Source organism: Adiantum capillus-veneris, chromosome 4 (genome assembly GCF_014529385.1).
Source record: "Adiantum capillus-veneris isolate H3 chromosome 4, ASM1452938v2, whole genome shotgun sequence".
NCBI classification, from domain to species: Eukaryota; Viridiplantae; Streptophyta; class Polypodiopsida; order Polypodiales; family Pteridaceae; genus Adiantum; species Adiantum capillus-veneris.
Window position 1 is genome coordinate 156,895,210 of NC_140934.1, and position 25,580 is coordinate 156,920,789.

At 39.5% G+C, this 25,580-nt stretch overlaps 1 pseudogene; it reads left to right on the plus strand.

The window, feature by feature from the left end:
- The first annotated feature begins 16,887 nt into the window (after positions 1-16,887).
- Positions 16,888-17,864, plus strand: LOC147460199 (uncharacterized; annotated as a pseudogene).
- Positions 17,865-25,580: the final 7,716 nt, after the last annotated feature.

A 25,580-nucleotide genomic window follows, 5' to 3' on the forward strand; every position in this document is an offset into this window, starting at 1 on the left:
CGAAGAGTGGCCTCTTTTTTATATGAACAAGTGTGTTGCAGGTTTGGAGCTCCTATGGTTATTATTTCTGATCGTGGACCAGGATTTAGGGGAAAACTTGTTGCTGCTCTCATGGAGAAATTGAAAATTCAGCATAGGCATTCTTCTCCTTACTACCCACAATGCAATGGGTTGGTTGAGAACTGCAATGGTCAAATTGTGAAGTTGCTATCAAAGTATGCTAGAGAGCATCCTAAAGAGTGGTACTTGGACTTGGAAAAGTGTTTGTGGGCTTATAGAACTGCATATAGAGTGTCAACACAGTTTACACCATATGAACTTGTTTATGGAAAAGAAGCTCTTATGCCCATACAAGTGCAGTTGGATACCTTGAAGTTGTTGTGCAGAATGCAAGGTGAGCATAGTGACAAGCTGCAAGAAAGAATTATTTCTCTAGAGTTGTTGTGAATGAATAGAGAGAAAGCCAGTAATTATTATCTTCAACAAGCAGAGACAAGGATGGAGAAAATGAATAAGAGGCTGTCAGAGAAAGAAATCAAAGAGGGAGATCTGGTGATGAAGTATGATTCTCGCTTGGATTTTACTTTTCAAAAGAAGTTGAGGGACAAATGGTTGGGTCCATACAGAGTGAAGCATGTATTTCCTAATGGCACCTATGAGTTGGAAAAATTATCTGGTGAACGTTTGTGCTACAGAATAAATGGGTATCGATTGAAGAAATATTTTGCGAGGGATGTGGTTCCAGATGCAAATAGTTCCTTGGTTGAGCATAAATGCTCTACCTAGAGGGTGGACAATGATGATAGACCGCTTTTGGCGTGTACAAAGTAGCGTTTATATGCATGGTCATATGTACAAAAAAAATGTAAATACATGCATTTGGGAGCTTTGCAAAGTGGTTTCAAGTTCGAAAAAAGGTGCAACGTGTGCACATTGTAAATATGCGTGCTTGCGTGTCGGCGGCAATCGAGCATACATACATGCCTGGATAGGGTATCGGGGCCTTGGATATGGTTCTAGGTGGGTTTTTTTGGCTCTAGATAATGTTTTTGAGCTTTCTAGAGTGTAAATAATGCAAGTGACAAGTGTAGGTACTCTCATCCCGCTCGAGAAGTTTGGCACATGCGGTAACTGTCTATTTGCGGCGCCTAATCTGAGGTGATACGTGCATCGCCCTAGAAGTGGTCAAAAATGGAATGTGGGGATGTGGAAATGTGATTTGGGTATTGAGGATCAAGCGTGCAAAATTTGGTGAATTTTGGAGTCCGTTTGGGGTTTTTCCCCGGGTAGGTCACCTAAGAAAAATGTAACCTATGACGTGAGTTCAACAGAAGGGTATTTAAAGTTCTTGAAACTTACAGAAATATATATACAAAAGGGATACTATTTTTCAAATTTGAAAAAAAACTTACAGATTTTAACAGAAAAGGGTACATTTTATTCCTTAAAAAATTCACAGATAAGGGGTTTTACAAACATGTGTTGAATGCACGTGATATAGTAGTTTTACACATAGTGAACCCCCCGAGGGTTTTTCCTACGAAAAATGCCCGCCAGGAGTCAAAACTAGCCAAAACTGGCCAAAACTGGGCCCAAAAAGGTCAACAAATGGTCAAAAAAGGTGTGAAATGGCTTCAAATTTCCACATCACTCATGGTGCCGTGATGGTCCAGGCTGAGGGAAGACTTTGGAAGAGCAATATCAACACTTTCACCCCTCTGTGTGTGGGAGGAAGCAGGGTTCCTACATGTGGTCTAGTGCAGTCCCGTTGCGTTCCCATCCTATTTTCGAGTGTAGGGAGGAGTGAATGAGAGCTTTCTCTTTTCAATTTTGCACTTGGGAGAGTCTATGGAAGTTTTGAGGTTTCCATGGATGTGTGTGTGCAAGGAATTGAGGGAAGAAGGTGCGGCTTTCTACAAGACTATGTGACTCTGTATCAGTGCCATTAGGGTTGGCGCTACTCCAAAGAGTCCAACAGAGTGGAGTTTGGTGAAGCTTTTGCCATGGTTTGAGAGTGGCCTTTTGTGGCTGGAGTTTTTGGTTTTTTGATGGTTTTTCTTGTATATTGTGGTCACCATCAAGCGTGATTTCAAGTGTTGATCACCTCGACTCACCTTGTAGTGTCTGCGGGCAGGCAAGGGCTTGTAGGTCGAGGCGTTTGGAGTTTGAATTGAGCTTGTGGGTAGAGTTTTTAGAGAGATTTTGAGTGGTAGTGAGTGAGGTGAGGAATTCGAGTAAATTCCTTGTGTTGTGTTGAGTAGTCTGGGTGTGTGAGTGTGCACACAACATCTTTTGCTCCATCAACGTTATTAGTCGCTTGAAACATTTGAATTCTTGTTGTAATCCAAATGAGTGCTTCAATAATAACCAACTGCTTGATAGATTCATCAGGGGATTACGACATGAGGATATCTACAATGGCCTAGTCATTAGAGGTATCACCACTTGGGAAGTAGTCATCACCAATGCGATCCAATTGGAGGATAATTTAATGATTCAAGGAGAAAGAGTGTCTGTTGAGCCTAAATCTACTAGCTCGCAAGCATGGGCAAGAGAGTCTTAGAGACGATCGTGCTCCACAAAACAACAATATGTATCCAAGAAGGGAGCAGCAATGGTGCTCAGTTTGCTATGGTCCGCATCATGCCAGTGAATGCCCTACTTTTAGAGTAAATTTTAATAAAAATTGCAATGTATGTGGGAGGTATGGTCATCAAGCTAAGGATTGCATAGTATTTAAGTGCGCGATGGCCAATAGACAAAGCTTAGCATGGACGGACACACCTCGAGTGCGTGCATTGATGTCGGCCCCACCTCTTGAACAAACGTCAAACATATGGTCCCTAGGGCCCAAAATGTTGTTCAAACAACACCCTTACCACCTCCAGTGCTAGGACCGCAACCACCACATCCGAGAATCACTTCTGTGAATCAAGTGGGTTGTGAGTCATCTATTGCTTGTTTGAGGAAGATATAGACCCTATTCCCTATGGGATTGATGCACTTGATGAAATTCCACAATACTACATGGAGGACTATTGGGGACAAGTCAAACCTGTCTATCAAGTAGTTGCTCTTGCTGTAAGAGGCCAAAATATCAATTACACTGCCAAGAGACCACCTCTTCAATGCTATGAGTGTGGGGGTCCACATCGTGTAGCCGAGTGTCCTATTAGGCTACAAAGAATGCTACACTAATGCAAACCAATCAAGCGAGCATGTCTACAATGCCGATACTCATGTGTAATCGATGTGGCATAGATCATTTGATTGCCCAATGTCCGAATAATCCAAATGCGCTGAAGATCACGCCATTAAACTTGATTGAGGTTACAACGGAGCCATCACAAAGTACACATGTGGTACTAGTAAATGTACTCACATGATCGATGCTCCAAAAGAAAATTATATACTTGAGAAAAGAGACATGACATCAATTGTCCAATCTCAGAAGAAGAAGAAAACACGAAGGAAGAGATTGCAAAAAGTAGCAAAGTCAGACCCCAATTCAAAGACCAACATAGGGAGTAGTGAAGACCCCGTATATATGAACGACGTTGAAGAGGATTCTGATTTAGGTGAAACCATGGAAACCAAAACAATCACTAGGAAAGAAACCAACAAGGAAGATCGTCATGAGCCACAATGGCCAGGACCCAAGAAGAAGATAGGAACTTACCCAAACCCTACAGGGGAGATTGAGAAAGTCAAGCAATTAAGGAGTTTGATAGAAGAGACGCAAAGGGGTCTAGAGCCAGCACCTAGGCAGATCCAGATCAAAGACACAGTGTTCCCTATGCTTCAACAACCTCTCAAAGTCCATAGACCCCTAGCCATACCTAGTGTCATCCAAGAAGAAAGTGACTTAAAGTCATGGGAAAGTGGGCATACTCACTTCTTGTTGGAAAGAATGTTTACAGAGGGACTACCTGACCCTATCAAAGAGATGGAGATCCCATCTTCACCACGTCAAGGGACTGAAGCCCATAAGGTGTCGTTAAATATTGCCAAATTGATGGATTATCACGGCTTTACAAGTTAGAACCACCATCATGTCCAAACTATATGGAGACCCCAAGCTATTCTTAGCTCTTTGAGCTTTCCTCAATGGAGAACTGAAAGTCAGGCTACCATAATTTGCACAGATGCATGGAGCTAGGGAGATTCCAATAGAGGAGTAACACTTGGATCCACAACCCAGCCTAGATTAGAGCTCTGTTGTAGAAATACATGTTAAAAAGTTGGGACAATACTTTGAGGGTGATGAATCCAATGTGACCATACTAATCACTACCAAGGGATTAACTGTGAAGGGAATCCTTGATGGTGGTGCTGGGGTTAGCATTGTGACTAAAAATTACTGGGAAACTATGGGAAAACCTCACCTTGGGACCACAAACATAGTAGTAAAGATGGCCAATGGGATTATTGTTAAACCTATTAGGATGCTAGAAGATTCAAGATCAAGGTATTTGAACACAAAATAAGGAATACCTTCATTGTTATGGATTTCTCCAAGCACATTATGTCATCTTAGATGATCTTAGAACGTCCTTTCATGAGGGAAGCAAAAATGGTGCATGACTGGTCTAAAAACCATGTCTACTTGCAGTTCCAAGATTTTTTCATTCGAGTGGATCTTGTAACCGGTCAAGCGCATCCTTTAGGTAACAGATTTATAATTGATCATAGATCTGACACCACAGTTCACTCAGCCTTATTGTAGTGTTGTTACACATGTAAAATGGACACTGATGTTGGGGAAGATTCTCCGTATATGGATGTTCTACTAGGGATGACTGAGTCTGACAATGTGGATTAGGTCCACCTAGCAGCAACAACCATAGACACTTGGGGAAATAGGGGGACGCTTAGGGTAGCACCTGAGGGGATTGAAATGCAACAACTTGTACCCCTTAAATATGCTAGAACCAATGCATATAGCTTTTGATGACCTACAGGATGAAGGTTTGACTGACATTGGAACCAGTAGCATCTCACAAGACCAGAGCCCACACGATTTAGAGTTAAAATCATCAGTTGAAATTGACTCTGAGGACGAAGAATCTGAGTTAAATCTTAATTCAAATGTGGGGACAAACCATTCAGGGCCCAATGGTACCCTAGATGACAATCTATCCAAGGGAGCAAAAGACACAAGTAGTGATTCATCTAGTGACTCTTCACTAGAGATCGACCGTAATTGAGAATTAGACAAGAAGAGTAAGAGATATAAGAGGCAATGATATTGACCAATTACGCGTGTTAGAATAAATGAAAAGAAATCTACCACAGAATGGCTTAATTATATAGGGGCATGTGATGCTCATCGGAAGTTGGTAAATAACTGGGGTGAATACCTTCAAAGTGTTATGTGGTGTAGTCCACAACCCATTGACATCGCACAGCTAGAGGCTACAGAGAAGCCAAAGTTGAGTCGTACCGTAAGGAGACAACCAAATCGAGAGTTAGCTCAACAACAAAAGGAAGAGTAAGAGAAATCACAGTGCATAGAAACAAGGCCCCACAGACTTACACCCTGCACCTGAACATTTCAAATCCTACACCACAGAGGAACATAAGGTTGTGTATACAAAGGCATGGAGGAAACCTATCGATGGAAGTAATGGAGTCTATGAGACGGTCCAGTGATAGTTAAGGAAATAGAGTTAGCAGACCCAGGAGAAGAGTCCAAACCTATTTTCATTGCCCAAGATCTAATAGAGATTGAGGATTATGTACTTAAAAAAATTCCCAAGGAATTCAAGGATATATTTGCTTGGACATATCATGCAATGAAATGTGTTCCACCTTCCGTGGTGCAACACACAATCCCCATGAATAGCATGGCTAAACGAGTCTAGCAACGACCCTACCCAATGAATCCTAAGTATGCAAAGATTGTTCAAGAAGAGATTGAAAAGCTTGTCAAAAAAGCGAATTCATATTTCCTTTTGAGCACTCATAATGGGGTGTCTCCAATAGTTATTGTGCCGAAAAATAATGGAAACTCATAGTGTGTATGAATCTCAAGAAGGTCAATGCCGCGAGTAGGAGGGACCATTACACCTTGCCATATTCAAAACATGTTCTTGAAAGTAAATGTTTGAAACTAGCTGCCATACTAATTGGGCCTGACTCAACCATTTGAAAAATGGTGTTTAGACTTTGTAGGCCCAATTAGTCTGGCAGCTCCTGACACTCAATCTCGATATACTATCAACTATGTGACAAAGTGGGTGGAAGCCAGGGCGATACGTAAGGCTAATGCAAGGTCAACTGCCAAGTTTCTCTTTGAAAACGTTATTACAAGATTTGGTTGTCCCTTTGAGATTGTGAGTGACAATGGTACTCATTTTATAAATGGAGTGATAAAGGAACTCACGACAAACTTCATGAGAGCCCACCATAATTCCATGCCTTATTATCCACAAGCAAATGGCCAAGCTGGGACCACTAACAAGACCTTAATTTCTATCTTGACCAAAACAGTCAAAGCTCATCGCACAGATTGGGATTTGAAGCCGACATCAGCTCTATGGGCTTCTCGTACTTACAAAGTGGATATTAATTATACACCATTCAAAATGGTATATGGCCAAGAAGCAGTTATTCCATGGGAATTTGTAATTCCTAGTCTGCGTGTAGCTTCACAAGAAGGTTGGGATGATAACCCTTTAGTTGAGCGTTTATAGATCCTTGAAAGGTTAAACGAAGAAAGGCAATTGGCTGTGCAAAACGCACTTGTGGAGAAAGATAGGAGGAAGAAATGGTTTGACCGTCATCTAAAGAATAAAGATATCAATGTTGGTGCTAACGTCCTTATGTATGGAGTGTGAAACGAGAAGAAAAAGTTGAAATATGTGAGAAAAGGACCATATAGATTATGTGAAATCACCCCACAAGGTACATTTGTGTGGAGACTCTTGATGGAGTTGAAACCATTGGATTCCTCAATGGGAGCAAATTTAAAAGATACTATGATCCTATAAGCCAAGAGGAGCTATGTGCCATCCATCAAAAAAAGGCAGCCAAGGTACAAACACATTTGAAGAAGATACAAGCTCAAGCTGAGGCTAAGGAGCGACAACAATGCATAAGACGCCAACAAGAGGCCAACCTTGGAGTTACACATGCATTCCACGTTGAAATAGAGGATGGGTGGTTGGACTCTGACACACCTCTACGATACCCTATTGAACTAAATAGGCCTATAGGAAAGTGCTATATAATGCCTTGACACGGAAGCTAAATATAATTTGTTGTTATATGGGGTGTGGTGTCAGTTGGGAAAGCCATCCCTATTTGAGAATACTATACAAGTCAAGGGTGTCAACAAGAAAAAAATTGTGATTTTTGGTATCTGACACACTTCTATCAGTTATGACAATGGGATTATAGCTCAAGACTTTTTCGTCATGCCTGTTGGAACTATGGAAGGTCATATAAACCTAGGACGCATGTAGATGATGGCAACCAAATGCACTATTGATGGGGGGACAGGGAGTGTCACAACGCAAAAACAACCTCTTAGCCTTGTCACTAAAGGCATAGTCCCTTAGATATTACCTTCTGAGGAATTAAAACCAAAAACAATGCATGTCCAGGAAGTTGAACCATATGTCCCTACAGCCCAACTCTCTAGAGCTTCAACTTCTGTAGTTGAAACAAAGCTTGAGACACACAAGACGCATCCTAATATAACGAAGAAAACATACAAGTGGGTCCCTAAAGTTTCTTTAATGATCATGGCTGATGCTAAAAAATAGGAGCCTTTTAAGAAACGCCCCACTTGCTCTCGGAAAAAAACGTGGCGTTGGATTCCTAAACGACTATTGGAAGCCCAAGGCTACTATCAAGGAAATGATCAAATTTGGGTGTCAAAACGTAAATTGTGTTCTTACCTGTCACCTGACCCATGTGAGTCAAATCTTGTGACAACAAAGCCAATGAAAGATCGTGGGAAAGGAAAAATCAGAGAACACTATAATATTCTATTACCAATCAAATTTGTCTACCTACAACTGCATATGTGTAAGGTTTCCAGTTCCTGAAACCTTAAAGATTGTATAAAGCTTAATTCAACTGATATGATTATTGAAAAAGCAATGTAGAATAATCCAACCATGGCAAATATTGGTATTTTTGAAATCTTAAGCACAACAAACCCTGGGCTAGAAATTTTTAGAATCAGATTCCGATAAAATCTGAAAAAGTTATGGGCCCTGAAAGGTTACAATAGGAATTCAATTAGTTAAGTAAAATTGGATGGTTTCAATAATTATTATTAACAAAGACTTTCTTATCCTAAGGTTCTAGAAATTACTGATATTTCCAATTTTCATCATTAAAAATAAGTGAAAATAGTAAAAATCGATTTTGGAAGCTGAGGGGGGTTGTGTGGGGCAATGATGAACTCTCCCACACTAGATTTAGCAGTAGGGGACGTTTTTTGACTTGCTGGGGACTGCTTGAACTGCAAGCAACTGCCTTTTACAGCCTGTGAGAGCTTATGAGTGCCAAAAAACTATAAATAGGACCCCTTGCTTCACAATTTGACAGACTCGGAGCCTTGACACACTCTCTCTCATCTAGAGAGACCGCTACGCAGAAATCACTAGAGATTAAGCTCTAGTTGATTAACTTAAATGGTAATTAGCTTAATATTTCTTAATTAGCAAGGCTAGATTAATTTATTTTCTTAATAAATTAAAGATTAGGCCTTTGTATACTCTTAAATCCTCTCTTAATTAAATATTCTTTGTTGATTGTTGTAATTAAGCTTGGGAATATTAAGCTAATTAATTATCCTATCATATTGGGACTGAAATTATCCAAATTAACCATAAATTAACGGAAAATATATTAATTAAGTTTAGATTAAGTTGAGATAATTATCAGAGCTGCATTAAACAAACATTAAGCTAGGAAAATTATCTTATAATTTTCTGAGTAATTTTCATAATTAATTAAGTAAAATTACACTATTTTTTAGAGAAAATTAAAGAGAAAAATAATCAAATTGATTCAAAATGCTTTGAGCTATTTATGAGTGGTTAATTATATGTTAGGGAACCCCTGATAATTAGAAGAAGATCAAATAATTAATTTACCTAATTACTTTAGTAGAAATACTCTGTTTTAAGACAAATTAAATAGGAGAAATTAATAAATTGATTTCAAATGCTTTGAGTTATTTATTAGTGGTGGTTAATTATTTATTAGGGAATCCATGATAATTAGGAGAAGCTCAGATAATTAATTTACCTAATTACTTTAGTAAAAATACTCTATTTTAAAGACAAATTAAATAGGAAAAATTAGGAAATTGATTTCAAATGCTTTGAGTGATTTATTATTGGTTAATTATGTGTTAGGGAACCCATGATAATTAGGAGAATCTTAGCTAATTAATTTACCTAATTACTTTAGCAAAAATACTCTATTTTTAAATTGATTTCAAATGCTTTGAGTTATTTATCAGTGGTTAATTATGTGTTAGGGAACCCATGATAATTAGGAGAAGCTCAGATAATTAATTTACCTAATTACTTTAGGAGAAATACTCTGTTTTTAAAACAACTTAAATAGGGGAAATTAGTAAATTGATTCCAAATACTTTGAGTTATTTATCAGAGGTTAATTATATGTTAGAAAATTCGTGATAATTATGTCACACTCAGATAATTAATTTATCTAATTACTTTAGAAGAAATACTATGTTTCTAGGACAAATTAAAAGAGGAAAATTAGTAAATTGATTCCAATTGCTTTGAGTTATTTATCAGAGGTTAATTACATGTTACGAAACCTGTGATAATTATATCAAACTCAGATCATTAATTTACCTAATTACTTTAGCAAAAATACTCAATTTTTAGGACAAATTAAAAGGGGAAAATTAGTAAGTTGATTCCAATTGATTTGAGTTATTTATCAGAGGTTAACTACATATTACGAAACCTGTGATAAATATGTCAAGCTCAGATAATTAATTTACCTAATTAATTTAGCAGCAATACTCTATTTTTAGGACAAATTAAAAGAGGGAAATTAGTAAATTGATTCCAATTGCTTTGAGTTATTTATTAGAGGTTAATTACATGTTACTAAACCCATTATATTTATATCAAACTCAAATAATTAATTTAACTAATTACATTAGCAGAAATACTCAGTTTTGAGGACAAATTAAAAGGTGGAAATTAGTAAATTGATTCCAATTGCTTTGAGTTATTTATCAGAGGTTAATTATATGTTATAAAATCTGTGATAATTATATCTAGCTCAGATAATTAATTTACCTAATTACTTTAGCAGAATTACTATGTTTTTAAGCCAAAATAAAAGGGGAAAATTAGTAAATTAATTCAAAATGATATGATTTATTTATAAAAGGTTAATGATATATTAGGAAACCCATGATAATTATGTCAAGATCAGATAATAAATTTACTTACTTACTTTAACAAGATTACTCTATTTTTAGGACAAATTAAAAGCAAGAAATTAGTAAATTGATTCAAAATGATATGAGTTATTTTTCATAGGTTAATTATATGTTAGGAAACCCATGATAATTATATCAAGCTCAGATAATTAATTTATCTAATTACTTTAATAAAATTACTCTGTTTTTAGGATAAATTAAAAGGGGGAAATTATCAAATTGATTCAAAATGTCTTGAGTTATTTATCAGAGGTGAATTATACCTTAAGGAACCCCGTGATAATTATGTTACCCTAAAATAGTTAGTTTACCTAATTATCCCAGTAATATATTATTTTTAGGGGAAAATAAAAGGGAGAATATAGTAAATAAATTTAAAAACCTTTGATATAAATATCAGAGGTAGAACATACCTTGAGGAATCCGTGATAAATACCCCAACCTCAGATAAATAGTTTAGGTATTTATCTTCAATAAAAGTAACCGATTTTGCGTTAAAAATAGAGAAAGGCAATTAGTAAATGAATTTATCAAATTACCAAATGAATAATGAGGTCCAAAATCACTATTGAAGGGTGGAAAAATTACCTCAACATAAATGGATGGTATAACAAATTACTATTAGTAAAATTTTGCCTAATTTAGACCATAAGTATAGGAGGGAAAGGTTATAAATCAAATTTATGAAAATCCCTAAGGATAGAACATATTCAATTACAATTTAGAATGAGTAATCCATTAGTCGATAGAAATTTATAATTACTAAGGTTAAAATGGAATATAGACTAAGGATAAACCTAGTTAAAGGGCTTCCCAAATTAAATGATAATTATGGAAATTACTTGTAGTACAAAAAAGTTACAAGAGGAATATCTCATCAAATTAACTATCAAGGATACGTACTTACTCCAAAAATCCTTATATTTGGGTAAAAAGGAAGAAAAGAGATTATTCAATTAAACCTCTAATCAATTAAGTATTTTTATAAGGACAAGAAGTTATGGCACCTAAAAGGACCCGAGCAAATCCTACATCTGATGATGAGGACGTAGCTCTAAAAAGAACTAGAGCGTCGCACAACAACGAAGCCGGGCCTAGTAGTAGACCTACGGAGGAGAGTCTTCAGGCGCCAGCACAGCACGCAGATGGCCAATCAATCCCAGGTGGGTTTCCCATTTATCAATTAAGTCTTTAAATAGTTTAAGTTCTTTTATAAGTTAGCATTGCATACATAAGGAGTGAGTAAGAATAAGAAAAAGAATAATTGACCAAAAACGGAAGGTAACTTCCAACGTGCATTGTTTATAACGTAGGAAAGAATTGTTTTGGTTAAAACTGGTTGAATTAGGAAAGATATGATTGATCATCCTTAATTAAGACAGCTTGTCTCAAGACACCTCTGACTTCTTAGTATAAATTGATGATAATGATTGGCTTTCTAGCCACGGATAAGTCGGTTACCCCCATGACCGTTGAGTTTCTACTCCGTGTCATGTCTTGATGTTTTTATATAAGTTAGGATACCGTTTTTTATCCTAGGGGAGCCGCCCGGTTGTATGGGCAACTGGTTTGGTGTATGGGCACCCGAAATTTTGGGTGGGGGTTTATCCACTCCCAATTATGAATAAGGAATGGGTGTCATTTTTTCACCCTTAGGTGGTCTTGAGATAAGAAGAGTACTGGTCGTTATTATGGACAATGTTTTGATTGACAGTACCATGTCTTAAGTTTAAAGATGTGTGTTTGCTAAAAGAATGTTTTCAATATTGTTTTAAAGGGCTGTTTTAATAAAATCCTGTTAGGAAGGATAAAAAGAATCATTATTTTTATTGTGATAAGAACGTGGTAGTCATTATATAACAAAAGAATCATGTGTGAGTGCGGGGTGGTAAGTGGGGATTGACTAAGGTTGTCAATCAAAGACGGGTGGACCTGATTAGTCGGGTAACTATCCATTCCCGCACACTATAACGTTTTAGAAACTTCTTCACTTTGAAGAGGAATCCACCAACGGCTGTGCCCTCACATATGTTAGGGGGGAAAAAGCGTTGGCTAAGGAAACCATAATCTGAATGATGAAGTTATAGGGTCGGAATAAGAAATTTTTTTTGTAGGCCGTTTGAAAAAGTTGTCCCGTTTCCGCTGCGAGACAGGACTAGGTCTGCTTCTAAGGCTATAGACCCAAGCCATTTTCAATGGTAAAGGTCTATTCCTTGGATTTTTCTTGTTTAGGGACTCTGATTTTTATCATACCTAGAGACCTGTCAAGGATCCCATCCTGATCTTTCTTCTTTGCAACACAGGATCCTTCACGACGAAGCATTGAACGGTGAGTGAGACACCCCTGCCCCTTTGAGATTGCTAGTCTCTTCTAGTTGTGTGTTTGCAGCCTTTCGAGGCTCGTACAAAGTACACAGGCAAGTTCCTAGCTTCGACACGTATGGGAAAGTGTACAGAGCCCTTGCTGGGATGGAACCATCTTCCTTTGTCCCGTGCTGAGCTTGGCGTAAAAACACATATCTATATTCTAGCTCTTGTTTTCCTTTTATCTTTCCATATTAAATGATCAGTTTAACACGAGAAAATCATTTGGGTAAAGCTAGATATTAGATTTTATGACACTTTATCAATATCATAGGAGAACCTTATTGTGCTTGAAGCTCCAATTTTCTTAGGTATCTATTAAAAATGTTGATCTTTCTCTAGAGATCTCTAAATGCTAAACTCTTTTCCTGGATTGCTTGGGTGTCTAGCTGAACTTCAAGTTGCATTCATAGCTTGTCCACCTTATGATGCACTTGGCTTTTTTCTCCACAAACTACAAGTACAACATTATGGAGAACCACATCGTGTAGTTGCCATGATGAATTTGTCGACCTATCACATTGATGTAGATGTGCTCCACATGGTTGATAATATGTGGCACATTATATTGGAAAGTTTAAAATGACCCTTTTTATGCTCCTCCCCTTTCATAGTAGAGTCATGGTGATTAATGCATGATAGCGTTATTTCATTTGTTTTGTCAGTGCTAAAAATGAGCAAAAATAATTGGAAAGAATTCTTGAAGCCTATTAACATGTTTTTATGGAAAAACAACATGAAAGCCACAACCCCTTGCCAATGGGGGAGATGGGAATGGGTAGCAAGACCTAAGAATCAGGGAGGATTAGGGATTATTGACCCCATGGTGCATGCGAAAGCTTTGTGTGCCAAACTTGTTGTCTCTTTGACAAACCGGAAACAAGAGTGGGCTATTATGGCCTGGAATATGGTAAGCAAAGCAAAGATTGCCTCAAAAGGGGGAATATGGAAGATGGCCACTATGCACAACAAGATTTTAACACCTTGTTGGACACCACTCTAGCTTGGTGGATGCATCGGGGAGCTTGCACGGAAGTGTAACAAAGCAACCTCAACTCTCGAATGGAAACAAAGCAGCCTTAGCTCTCCAAACTTGGAAGGGACTCCTTGGAGGGAAGTTTCACGGCTGGTGAACAACAAAGGAATCTCTAAACTTTTGCATCTTTGGGATGACAGAAGCTTTGTTGAAAGGATGTGGAGCTCATGGTGATGTAGCATAAATTGGGTATATATGAAAGGCTTCTGATTAGTAGACTCTTAGAAGTGTAGGCATCCTTGTTTTTGTTTGTATGCGGATCAAAAATAGATTGGAGAGCTTGAAAGACAAAGTTTTCTTGCTTCCCAACACCTGGAGTACCTATAATGTGCTGGTGTATGAAACGGATTGGTTTCCCCTACTCAACAAAATTTGAAAGAAAAACGGGTCACAAGAATGCTGGCAAAAGAGGGTTACTACCATATGGGAGATTAAAGGGCCAGATTATATAAAGGTATTCATCTGGAAGGTGCTTTGGGGAGCCTTGCCCATTGGGATCAAGGTGCAAGCTAGAGGGATTGGTTTTGACACTTTCTTTGGCTACAAAGCAGCCTCGAAAGACCCCTCTATCTGTTCGGCAAGTGCCCTACTTCACGAGACTTGCTACTAGGGTTTGCAAGTGGGTACAAACGACTTGGAAGATAATCTTTTTTATGGATGAGTTGATCTTGGGAGGGCATGATATCCAAAGCCAGGTCGTGTTGGTGTGCACTCAAGTGATTAGATTTTGCTACCTGAACCGGGTTTGGAAGTCGAGGAGCCTTTGAGTCTTTGAGGGAAAACTAGATGTTGCCCTCCTTGAGGAAGTAAAATGACCCTTCTTTATGGGATCATTTGAGACATTGGATCACATTGTCCTCACCATTTCTTTATCTTTTTTTTTTTGGGCAAATCTCACATTGTGTGAGAGAGTATATTATAGAAAAATACTACACAACACCATGCTCAATCCGAGCTATGACCGAAAACATACAACGCCTTTTACACGGAGGCATAACTGATCCCAGACAAGGACAAAGAAAATGGGCTGAATATGGAGGCCATCCACGACATAGCAAAAATCCAAGATAGATCCGATAGGGTGGGGCCCATACCCATCACAAGATACCTCTTAAATTGCCACCAACAAGGCATCGTTGCCACCGGTAGACTCATTGCCCTAAGAGGTACACTGCCAAACCAGAGAGAAGCCATGTTGCCGAGAAACCAATTGAGGAGGGCCAGGGAATATCCAAACAATAGATGAATCATACGGAGAACTTTAGCTTGGACTAGAGAGACTAGTCACAGCTGACCATAGAGATGTTTAAATTGGAGTTGCCTAAAATGTTGTGCTGTAGGAAACGGCTGCTTAATGGGGGGAAATGCATTTCTCCATCTCTGGCCAGGTCCTGTGTTTCCTCTTGCCTCGAAACGTGTTGAAACGGCTACCTTATGTTTTTTGAAAAAACTTTGGGTTAAATATTTAAATTGCTTGCCTGTCTCCTTCAGCGTGTTCGAACTCGGCTCCCTTGATCAAAAAACAAGCCCTCTTTAAAAAATAAGCGAGCCCTCTTATCCACTGTCTCATGAGAAACACAAAACATACTCTAGAGACTGAAATTCTTTCTCTACACAACACTCAGAGAGCTCCAAAGCTTCACAGAAGTCTCCTCTCGGTGCGAGTGCAAGCAAAGAAAGCTTCCATGTGTACACATTAATGAAAGAGGAAGACCCTATGGCCACGAGCACTTGTTTTTGTTTCAATTGCGTCCCACGAGTAGTCATTTTTGAGCCGTGTAAGTGTCCTCTCAAGCTGAAATTTTCTTTTGGTTTGGATGATGTGATGAGAAAAAGGGCCTAGAAGTGCAAGTGTATCAAATTTGTTTTGTCAGTGGAGTGGGCTTGTCCGAAATACAAAGAGCCAGACTCTTATTTGGCTCAACAAAAACGAGAGCGAAGAGCACCAATCTTTCGCAGATAAAAGACAACATGTTTGTGTCAGCTGTCGCTAGCTCCAAGCCTTCTCCGACTGCAACACCCGCATTCAGCTCCAAGAAACATTCTTGGTTACGCCATTTACATAGAAAGTGCCATCAGAACAAGAACCTCTTTGGAAGTATGTAACTGAAATAGCTTGCTTCAATGCAGGTGATAGCAAGAAATAGACTTGCTCTATTTTCCAGGAAGGCTACTCAGGGTCATACTCACGAGTGCGTGCCCACTTGCTTGCTATCAAGAAGCAAGGTATTGGCATCTGTAAGAAGGTTACCATGGCTCAAAAAGCCTCCATGACACGAGAGGATCAAGATAGTGCCAACAAGAAGCAAAAGATTGCCAGCACCAATCCTTTGCATACAAAGAGAAAGGCTCAGGATCAACCATCTTTGGAAGGTATGTGTTCAATGCCTCATGTAGAGAAGATGTGGACAAGGCAGTGGCTAGATGTTTTTATGCATGGGTATTGTCTTTCTCGCTTGCTCGTTCTCCATACTTTTTAGATATGGTCTCTACAATTGCAACTTTTGGTAAAGAATATAAGCCTCCCAACTACAAAAAGTTGCGTACAACACTACTACAGCAAGAAAATGCAAGATTAGAGAGAAGTCCTATAGAGTGTTCTTGGAAACATTATGGTTGCTCTCTTATTTTTGATGGGTGGACAGATACAGCCAAAAGACCATTGATCCATTTTGTGGGTCCAGTCCAAGAGGAATAGTATTCAAGGGCTCCATTTTGTGGGTCCAGTCCAAGAGGAATAGTATTCAAGGGCTCCATTGATACTAGTGGCAGTTCTAAGAGGCTCGGGAGTTTATAGCAGATGCACTTAAGAAAGTTATCAAAGAGGTTGGTGTTGATCACGTTTTGCAGGTTATCACGGATAATGCGGCAAATTGCAAGCTTGCAGGATAGATTGTGGAGGGAGAGTACAAGCATATCTTTTGAACTCCTTGTGCAACGCATTGTCTGAACTTGCTTTTGAAGGATTTGATGGCAATCAAGTGGTTGGAGCAGCCTCTAACAAAGGGAAAGGAAGTTCAACAGTTCATCACAAATCATGATGCAGCATGAGCCATGTTTGGTAAGCACTCCAATCTCAAGCTAATTAGACCGGGAGATACCCGTTTTGCTTCACATTTCATGATGCTGCATAGATTGGTGAGGGTTAAGACTGCTTGGAAGCACTTGGTGACATGCAAGGATTGGGATGCCTGGAAGTGTCAAAATAAAGATGCAAAAGTGATAGAGAGGAGCATTTTGTCGTCTACTTTTTGGGAGGACATTGAGTTGTATGTCAAGGTGTGTTGGCCAATCATGGCAATGTTGTGTATGGTTGACATGGATGAAGCATGCATGGGTGTAATTTTTGCAGGCATGGATCAGATGGTAGAAAAGATCAAGGAGATTTTGGCAGAGGAGGTGGATGGCGAAGAGATGTTTCAGTAGATGAATGAATTTATACAAGCACGGTGGTTGATGATGCATACTCCTCTTCATGCAACAGCTTTCCTATTAAATCCAAAGTAGTTTTCAAAGTCACCTAACAAGGATGGTGAGGTAATGAAAGGATGGAAGGCCACACTCAACAGAGTGGGAAGGAGTGCTATGGAAAAGACACGGCTAAAAGCACAATTGTCTATGTACATTGGATTGCAAGGGAGCTTTGGGGATCTTGAAGCTTTGGATGACATGCAGAAGATTTCAGCAGTTTCTTGGTGGGACAACTATGGGGAAGATACCCCCCTTCTTCAAAGATTGGCTATAAAGATTTTATCCCAGGTATGTAGTGCTTCCGCATGTGAGACAAATTGGTCGACATATGGTTTTATACATTCCATCAAGCACAACCTTTTGCGGCATGAAATCGCTGATGACTTGGTATATGTACATAGCAATTGGAGGCTACAATCTAGGAAAGAAGCCTCTTATGTTTCAGGGCCATGTTGGTTTTGGGATGTGGAAGAGGACTTGACAACGGAAGGCCAGATCGAAGTGGAAATGGATGTTGAAGTTGGTGATGACAAAGCTGTGTAACTGCTCTATGTATGATGTATTGACCATTTGCATTGATGCTTAATAATGAAATCCGGTTTCCAAGAGACTTTATGTGTCAAGTTTTTTGCTTTTGATTTATGTAGATTATGAATCTAGTTATTTTTCATTCATGTGTTGATGCAGATCTTTTTAAAATGTTTGCTTCAATGTAGGTGTCGATATATGTTTGAATTTTTATGTTGTTGTCTACTCTCAAATGGGTGTACCCCCGCCGTTTCCTTGTTCTATAGAATGTTGTTTCTGTTCATTTCGACAGGGCAACAACACAGTAAAAAATACACGTAGTGTCATTGATTGCGTCTATGGTAGCCATTTGTTTCACGTGCTTAAATGCCTTCTTTACCTCTTCATTACCCACAACCACGTGAGAAACCAACATAAACACATATACTAAACAGAAGAGTACATCTTTCAGTCTGAGATGTAGGGCAAGAGTTGACGAACTAAGGGTGGTGCTCTTGGTTTTGTGGAGCGTGATTATTATCTTTGATAGTTACCTAGCGTGTTGATTTACTCTTGTTAGGGAATCTTGAGATTATAAGCACGCTAGAAGACTTTATAAGGCAATGGTCACATGAGGCTCAGTTATTTGGACAGATAACTGAGCCTGCGTTGTGTTCACACGCATGTAGCTGTGCCGGCTCAATTTTACTATGCTTGTAAATTTGTTACTATGCCTATTTTGACACAACTATATTTGGTGAGGCTCAGTTACAAGTTACTTATAACTGAGCCTCGTGTGACCACATCATAAGCATTTTTTTTCCATTGGTCACCTTTTGTTGTGTGTTCTCAAAAGCCATGCTAGTGCGCTATTCATTGGAATTGGTTGGTTGAGAATGAATCCCAACAGCGAAAGCGAAAGCGACTCCTTGGATGAGGTGTTGAACTCGGAGGGCAGAGAAAGCCTATTGAAATGGACTTCGTGTTTGTAGCAAAGGGAAGAAAAAGAGTGAATGAAGGTGTGGCTAATGTCTCTAGGCTTGAGAAGGTTTTGAAGCCGTCATCCTTCGATGTGCGCACCGTGACGATGGATATTTCACATGGGGTGAACATTTTTAGACATAACAAGGTTGAAGATGGATTCATATTGCAAGTTGACTTCAATCAAGAGTTTGCATTGCAGGGCCTAGAGACATGTTGTGCTCACTTGGTGATCCTCTACTTTATGGGTTGGTGAATGTCTACCCAAGGTTTATGGGATTGGGTGGCAACGGCGGTGAAAACAAAAATGTTATTTGCCACTTCACATTGGTTAGCAAAGGGTTCTATGTGGCAGAGTGTCTCTCTGAGCATACGGTGCAGGACTTGGTTATTAGAGGAGGGATCTAGGGAGCATCATACTTTGCGTACACAGTGCCATGGACATCGAAATTTTGTCCGAATGAAGAGTTTATGAACTTTTGTCCGGTGTGGGTCACACTGAAGAGCCTTTCTCTATGGCTCTAAGGCCATGTGGACACTATTACCAAGCTTATGGGCCGGGTCCTTTTTATTCCCAAGATGCAGCATGTCAAACCGATTTGGATGTTTAAGCATGTATTTTGTGGGATATGAGCAAGCCCATACCTAAATACTTAGATCTCAACATGGGAGACTTTGGTGCACATCGTCAGAGATGGCCTTTGCTTCTTTTCCCAATGCTTGTCACAACTATCAGAGAATTGGGCATTATGTTAGGAACTGCCCCAAGGTAGAAGTTGCTTGTAGCCAGTTAAGGAAAATGGTGTGCAGATCCAAAAACTATACCTCATTGGCCATATTGTTAAGGTTTTGGGGGCTACCGCTAACACTGCGAGTCTGTTTAAAAGAAAGGCAAGGAAAAAGTGCTTTTTATTGTGTCTCGTTTTCAACGGGATTCCTCTTGTCTCGGCTTGGCAGTCAAAGGGTGTGTTGTGGCAAGGCTCTCTCCTTTTGGTGGCAACCCTAAGCCATTCTATGTCACTCTTGTTGTTGGTGCAAGGTGTCAGGGTGGCACCCTTTGTCAGTTGATGTATTAGTTTGTGTCTTGGTGACTTGGTTGCTAGTTGATGCCATGGCTCAGATGGAGCATGGCTTACACTGTAACTTCTTTTGTTTTCGTAATATATATATATATATATATATATATATATATATATATATATATACCCTCACAATAGTGAGATTGGGAAAAAAAAAGTTCACGTGACTAAACAAGTGGAAGAAGTTAAAGTTTGAGCCATGCGTAGCACAAGACGTATTCAAATGCACCATAGACATTGAGTCAAGCTTAGCTTTTTTTCTTTTTTCTTTGGGTAAAACTCACAATGGTTAGTGAATTGTATGAACAAAACCATGAAATTACAAATTAAAGTCATGCTCGTGCCGAGCCATGCCATCTCCCAACAACCATGGATACATCACGAGAGTCACCCCACGACACTTAAAGAGACATACGTGATAAGCTTGGTTGAACATGAATTACTAATTGGCCATAACAACGCCAATGGCCATATTCCACTCAATCGGTCATAACGACACCAATTGCTTTGTTCCACCAATTAGAGTTCATCCACCCCCCAATGGTGACAAATGTTTTCCTATTGTCTTGCACAATCTTTGTGAATTTAGTTATTTTCATGGCATTCTCGAATATCCAACAATTCCTTGCCTTTCACATGTGTTCGAAGTAGCAGAATTTGATTGTTTGTGTGCCGATGAGAACCAGTTGGCTCTTGAACACCTTCCCTCCCAAGAAAAGATCATTCTTGAAGAAGCCTATGTTCTAGATCTTTTGAACCCACTTATAAATTCTCCCTGTCAAGCCACATATTGCCGGACGCTCCTTGAATTGAGAGATGTCCTCACTAGCCTTTCTGCATTGCGAGCATCTATCAGGACCAATACCTCTGGCAAGGACCTTTACTCTAGAAGGCCCCATAGAACCGTCATCCAAAGGAGGACCTTCATCCCAAGTGGCCAATGTGGGCACCAAGTGTTCTACGCAATTGCCACCCATCTCGATTCCGGCCATTGCTTGCTACATTGCTGGTTAAGGGGGGGAGGCAGCCACCAACTGCCAAGCTATCCTACATCCCTAATGGCTCGTAACCTTTCATTCCCATAGAGGTAGAATTGGGAGGCTAGTTGGTTTGATCCTTTCCATTTTCTACTGTTGCTATCCCAAACTAGCCAAGTCCATTGTGTCCTTTGTTATTGATCTTTCTGGTGACTTCCCTCTAGAATGGGTTAGCAACATGCTTCCCGACTATGCAAGGTTGCTTTTTATTGAGCTTTTTACATGTTTTGGGTATTTTGCACAGTTAATGTTTTATGAGTGACAATGTGAGCTCCAAGTAAAAATACCAAAAAGTTTATAAGATCTTTGCAATATGACGAGCAAGGATGCTCATAAAAAATCCACCCTTGCTATGCATCAAGGATGGTTTTTTTTTTCTTGCAAAATTCACAAGGGAGAGTAGATTATATTAGCATAACCAAAAAATTATAAAATCTTACCATGCTCGTGATGAGCCATGACACCCTCAAAGGATCGAAGATACACCGACTGATAGGGGAGCCCCATGCCAAAGGATAAGCCCACACCTTTATCATGCAAGTAAGTCCTTGCGGCACACATGACCCTACTCCACTCATCAAAGTTTATCTGTTTCCCAATGATGATCGTCCCCGTGCTTTCTTGGATTATCTCAATGAACTTAGATGTCTCCATGGTGTTCTTCAAGATCCAATGATTTCTTGCCCTCCAAACATGTTTGAAGTATCAAAACCTAAGCTTAGACCTTTTTTTCTTTTCTTTTTTCAAAACTCACAAGAGTGAGTGATGTTATATTAAGGAAATCAAGCAATTACAAGACTGGCCTTGCTCACAATCCAAGCCAAGGCATCCATAGGATCACGATGATATAAGGGGGGATTTAAAATGCACACAAATGACCCAGGCTATCCCTAGCTTACCGACATGGCATTGACAACCCCATTTCATTCATCGGGGTCCTTGGTTTTACCAAATGAAGTGACTAGTTCTTTACTTTCTTGCATGATCTCCAAGAAGCAGGCACAAGAGAGATCATTCTCAAAGACTCGACCATTCTTGGCCTTCCAAATTTGCTTGAAATGGTAGAATCTGACAACTTGTGTACAAATCAGCAGCACATGAACAGCTCAACCAAGAGCCAATCCTTGTTCGGCAAGGCCAGCCCTTGGGTCTCCCCTTTTGCGGAACTAGCTTCCACCATGGTCACCAAAGGATGCGAGCCTATAGCAAACAACATTGAGGTGAGCCGGCAACCGTGCTTGATTGATCTTTTGACCTCAAAAGCACCCACAATTTATCATTAAAGAGTAGCTCAAAGTGGATTCCAGCACTGAGAGTGCGAACAAGTCGGCACAGTCGAGGCCCAAAGCCCAAACATTTCATGGCCTCCTCAATGATGACCAATTTGTCCTACCATAAGCCTTATCAAGATTAAGTTGAAGCAGGATACAATCTTGATTGGTTAGTGAAGTGTATTCAATTCTAACCATGGCCACCAAGATGTTATCATAAATTGATATTCCTTTAATGAACCCGTGCTAATGTGGACTAATGGCTCTAACAACAATGGTAGGCAACCTGAGGGCAATTGTCTTGGGGATGATCTTCTAATCACAGTCATCATGGTTATAGGTCAACAATGCTTCAACTAAGAGTAACATATTTTCTTAGGGATTGGTTTAATGAGTCCCCTTTTGATACTTGAATCTAGGGTTCCATTACACAACGCTTGGTCGACCATTTTTGTAATGGGAACTTGGAAACCGTCCCGGAATTCAATGAAAAATTTTACAATCAACCCATCCCACCCAAGGGACTTCTCTTTACATAGAGCCTTCAACGCAAGGCAGCATTCCTCCTCAATAAAGTCTTTCTCTAGGAGAATGGCTTTGGAGTCTGAAACCATTCCCTTGATACTTCCTAAGAGACTACTCCTGGCTTCATCCACCTCCATAGAATGGACCTCAGGCACACCTATGATTTGACAGAGGTGATCGAGCATCAGCTTTGCCATTTCATCTTGGTCCTTTACTTCATTCCCTCCCCATCCGAGAGAGAGTGAACTAGGCCTTGACCTCTCTTGAGTTTTAGGGCTCTAAAAAAATTCCCTTGATTGTTCGCCTCGGGTTGGAGGTATGTTTACTTGGACAACATCCTGGCTTTCTTGATTTTGTCCATATGATAGTCGACCAGGTCAATTTTAGCTTCTAGCTTAGACCTTTTTTAATGCTCACCAAAGACAATCAGAGTGAAAGTGGGAGGAGGTAGTGTTTTTAAAAAAGTACCATAGCCTTTTAAGCCATGCTCAAGACTTATTCAAATGCACCATAGACATTGAGTCAAGTTTAGACCTTTTTTTTCTGTCCACCAAAGACAATCAGAGGGCAAGTGGGAGGAACTGATGTTGTTGATAATGAAAAGAAGAGGTTAATTATGTGAGAAATTCTATGGAGATGGAGAACTTACTAGTGCTGATTACTATGGTCTTCGTTCACCTCTAATCATCATTTGAAATTCTACGAAGATCTTGCTTACAGGTTGTGTAAGGGCAATGGTAGAACTAGTGGGGCATCGCCCTAGGCTAAGCATGAAGGTTGGGGGTCTCTAGGCCAAGGGCTATATAGAGAGGTGTTAGGAGGATAAGAGCAAGTTTTAGTCACCATTGGCCTTTTACTAGTATCAGATCCTAGGCATGCTCTTGGGGAGGGTATGTTTGCATATCAGGAAAATGAGAGGGGGGCCGAGGAGCTTGGGGGAGAAATTCAAGGGAGCAGTGTGAGAAACGTCTCTTATAGATGAGAGGAGGATGTGAGCACCTTCACGAGAAGCACTGCAAGTGATCTAGGTGGGTTTGCGAGGGGACAAGGAGGAAAAACCGATGTTGCAATGTCTACAAAGGATGACCACAGACATAGTCTTCATCAAATTCCTGCCTCGCTCATTGCATGCTCTCTACACGCCATGGAAGAAGCTTGATTTCATAATGATTCAAGTTGTGAACGCACAAAAATTTGAGAATTAAGAGGCTCTTCCCATGCAAAAAACTCTTTCTTGATCCTCGAGGCATATAATGCCAATATTTGCAAGCACCAAGGCGTGCAACCTTTGAAGCTCTGATAGTCAACATGTTCTGCAACCTGCAAAAAATTGTGAGAACCCAAAAAGAATTTGGAAGGAGCATGATTGAGCACGCTTACTACATCTTTAGTTTTGGAGCATTTTGAATGAGCATGTTGCGATAAGAAACGACACTTGACATGGTTCTAACCATAGTTTTCGCAAGACCATATCATCCAGCAAAAGTAACAATCTTGGCAAGGTCCTCAACACGACTCTACACATGGCTTCTAACATGATACGACCTCAACAAGGGCCGTGACTTTGGAAAAATATGGTTCTAGAATGATGGGTCACCCTCGACAAGGAGCAAGACAAATATGGTCATATATGGCAATGAAATTCAAGCCTTGAGTTCAAAAGCACATGATTTCAAGGCTTTATTAGGGAAGGACATGCAAGGCATCATGTTGTCTATGTTCCCAACCGTCAGATTTGGGCATTTATGATTTCTTGGTTTTCTTACTCCACATATGGGTTTATTTTACAGGACTTGTAAAAGAGGTTTTTGAGATTTCTATTTGTTGCAATGATTATTGAATACGTACTTATGTGAATCTCGAACATGGTATATTATTCTAAGATTGGGCACTAGCTTATACATGATAAAAAATGTCCAAACACATCCTTTGGAAGTTAGCTTTTCCATTTAAACTTGATCTTGAGTTTGGTTTGCAGACAAACAACCCATGCTTGCCACACTCAGAAGGGCTCTTTGTATAAAATTTTTACCAAAATGTTTATTGATTTTTCCAAGGCTTGGCCACTCAGCATGAGTAGTATGGACAAGCAGCCAAGGGTAGCGAGCAGGATGCATTATGACATCAAGGATCTTCAGTAGATAGGGATGTAAGGTACTTAGGATACATTCTAGGTCTATCAGAATCTACAACTATGAGCGAGATTTAACTTTAGATTCCATGGCTATAAGCCGGTCTTAACAAGCATTTTAATTTAGCTCACTCACTCAATCTCACATTTAAAGGAAAATGGTGCTAATCTCTCATCAATCCACTAATCACTTGCCATGCACACACAAAATATACTCAAGAAGAACTAATTAGAACAATATCATGCTCAAACTTGCACAAACCCACTCTAATCATATCCTAATCTTATGCAAGCACAAGCGCACACAGTCTAATCATGACACATAAGAGTAGTTATAGAATCAAGAGAGTGATTAATAACAAATTAAAGAATCCTAACACACTAAATCAAAGTACCATTTAACATCAACAAACAAGAGAGAGGAATGAAGAGACTTATCTTTGTATTAGAGCTCCAATGGTAGTGTATTGAGTAGTCAAGTTCTCCTCCATAGCCACCTCCTTCACAAGCTCTATCTCTACTCTAAAGAATCTCTTTTCAAAATGACTTAACTTTCATCTTTATACACATGGTTGCATAAAATATGTCCAATCACCCAAAGCATAAAAATGAGCATATGGATATAATCTAGAACTTATAAGGAACCTGAATGCCTAGATATAAAAAATGTAGCGTAAGTAAACCAAAAATGGCTACAAGTGTTCGAAGCCTCCAATACATGTTCTTTG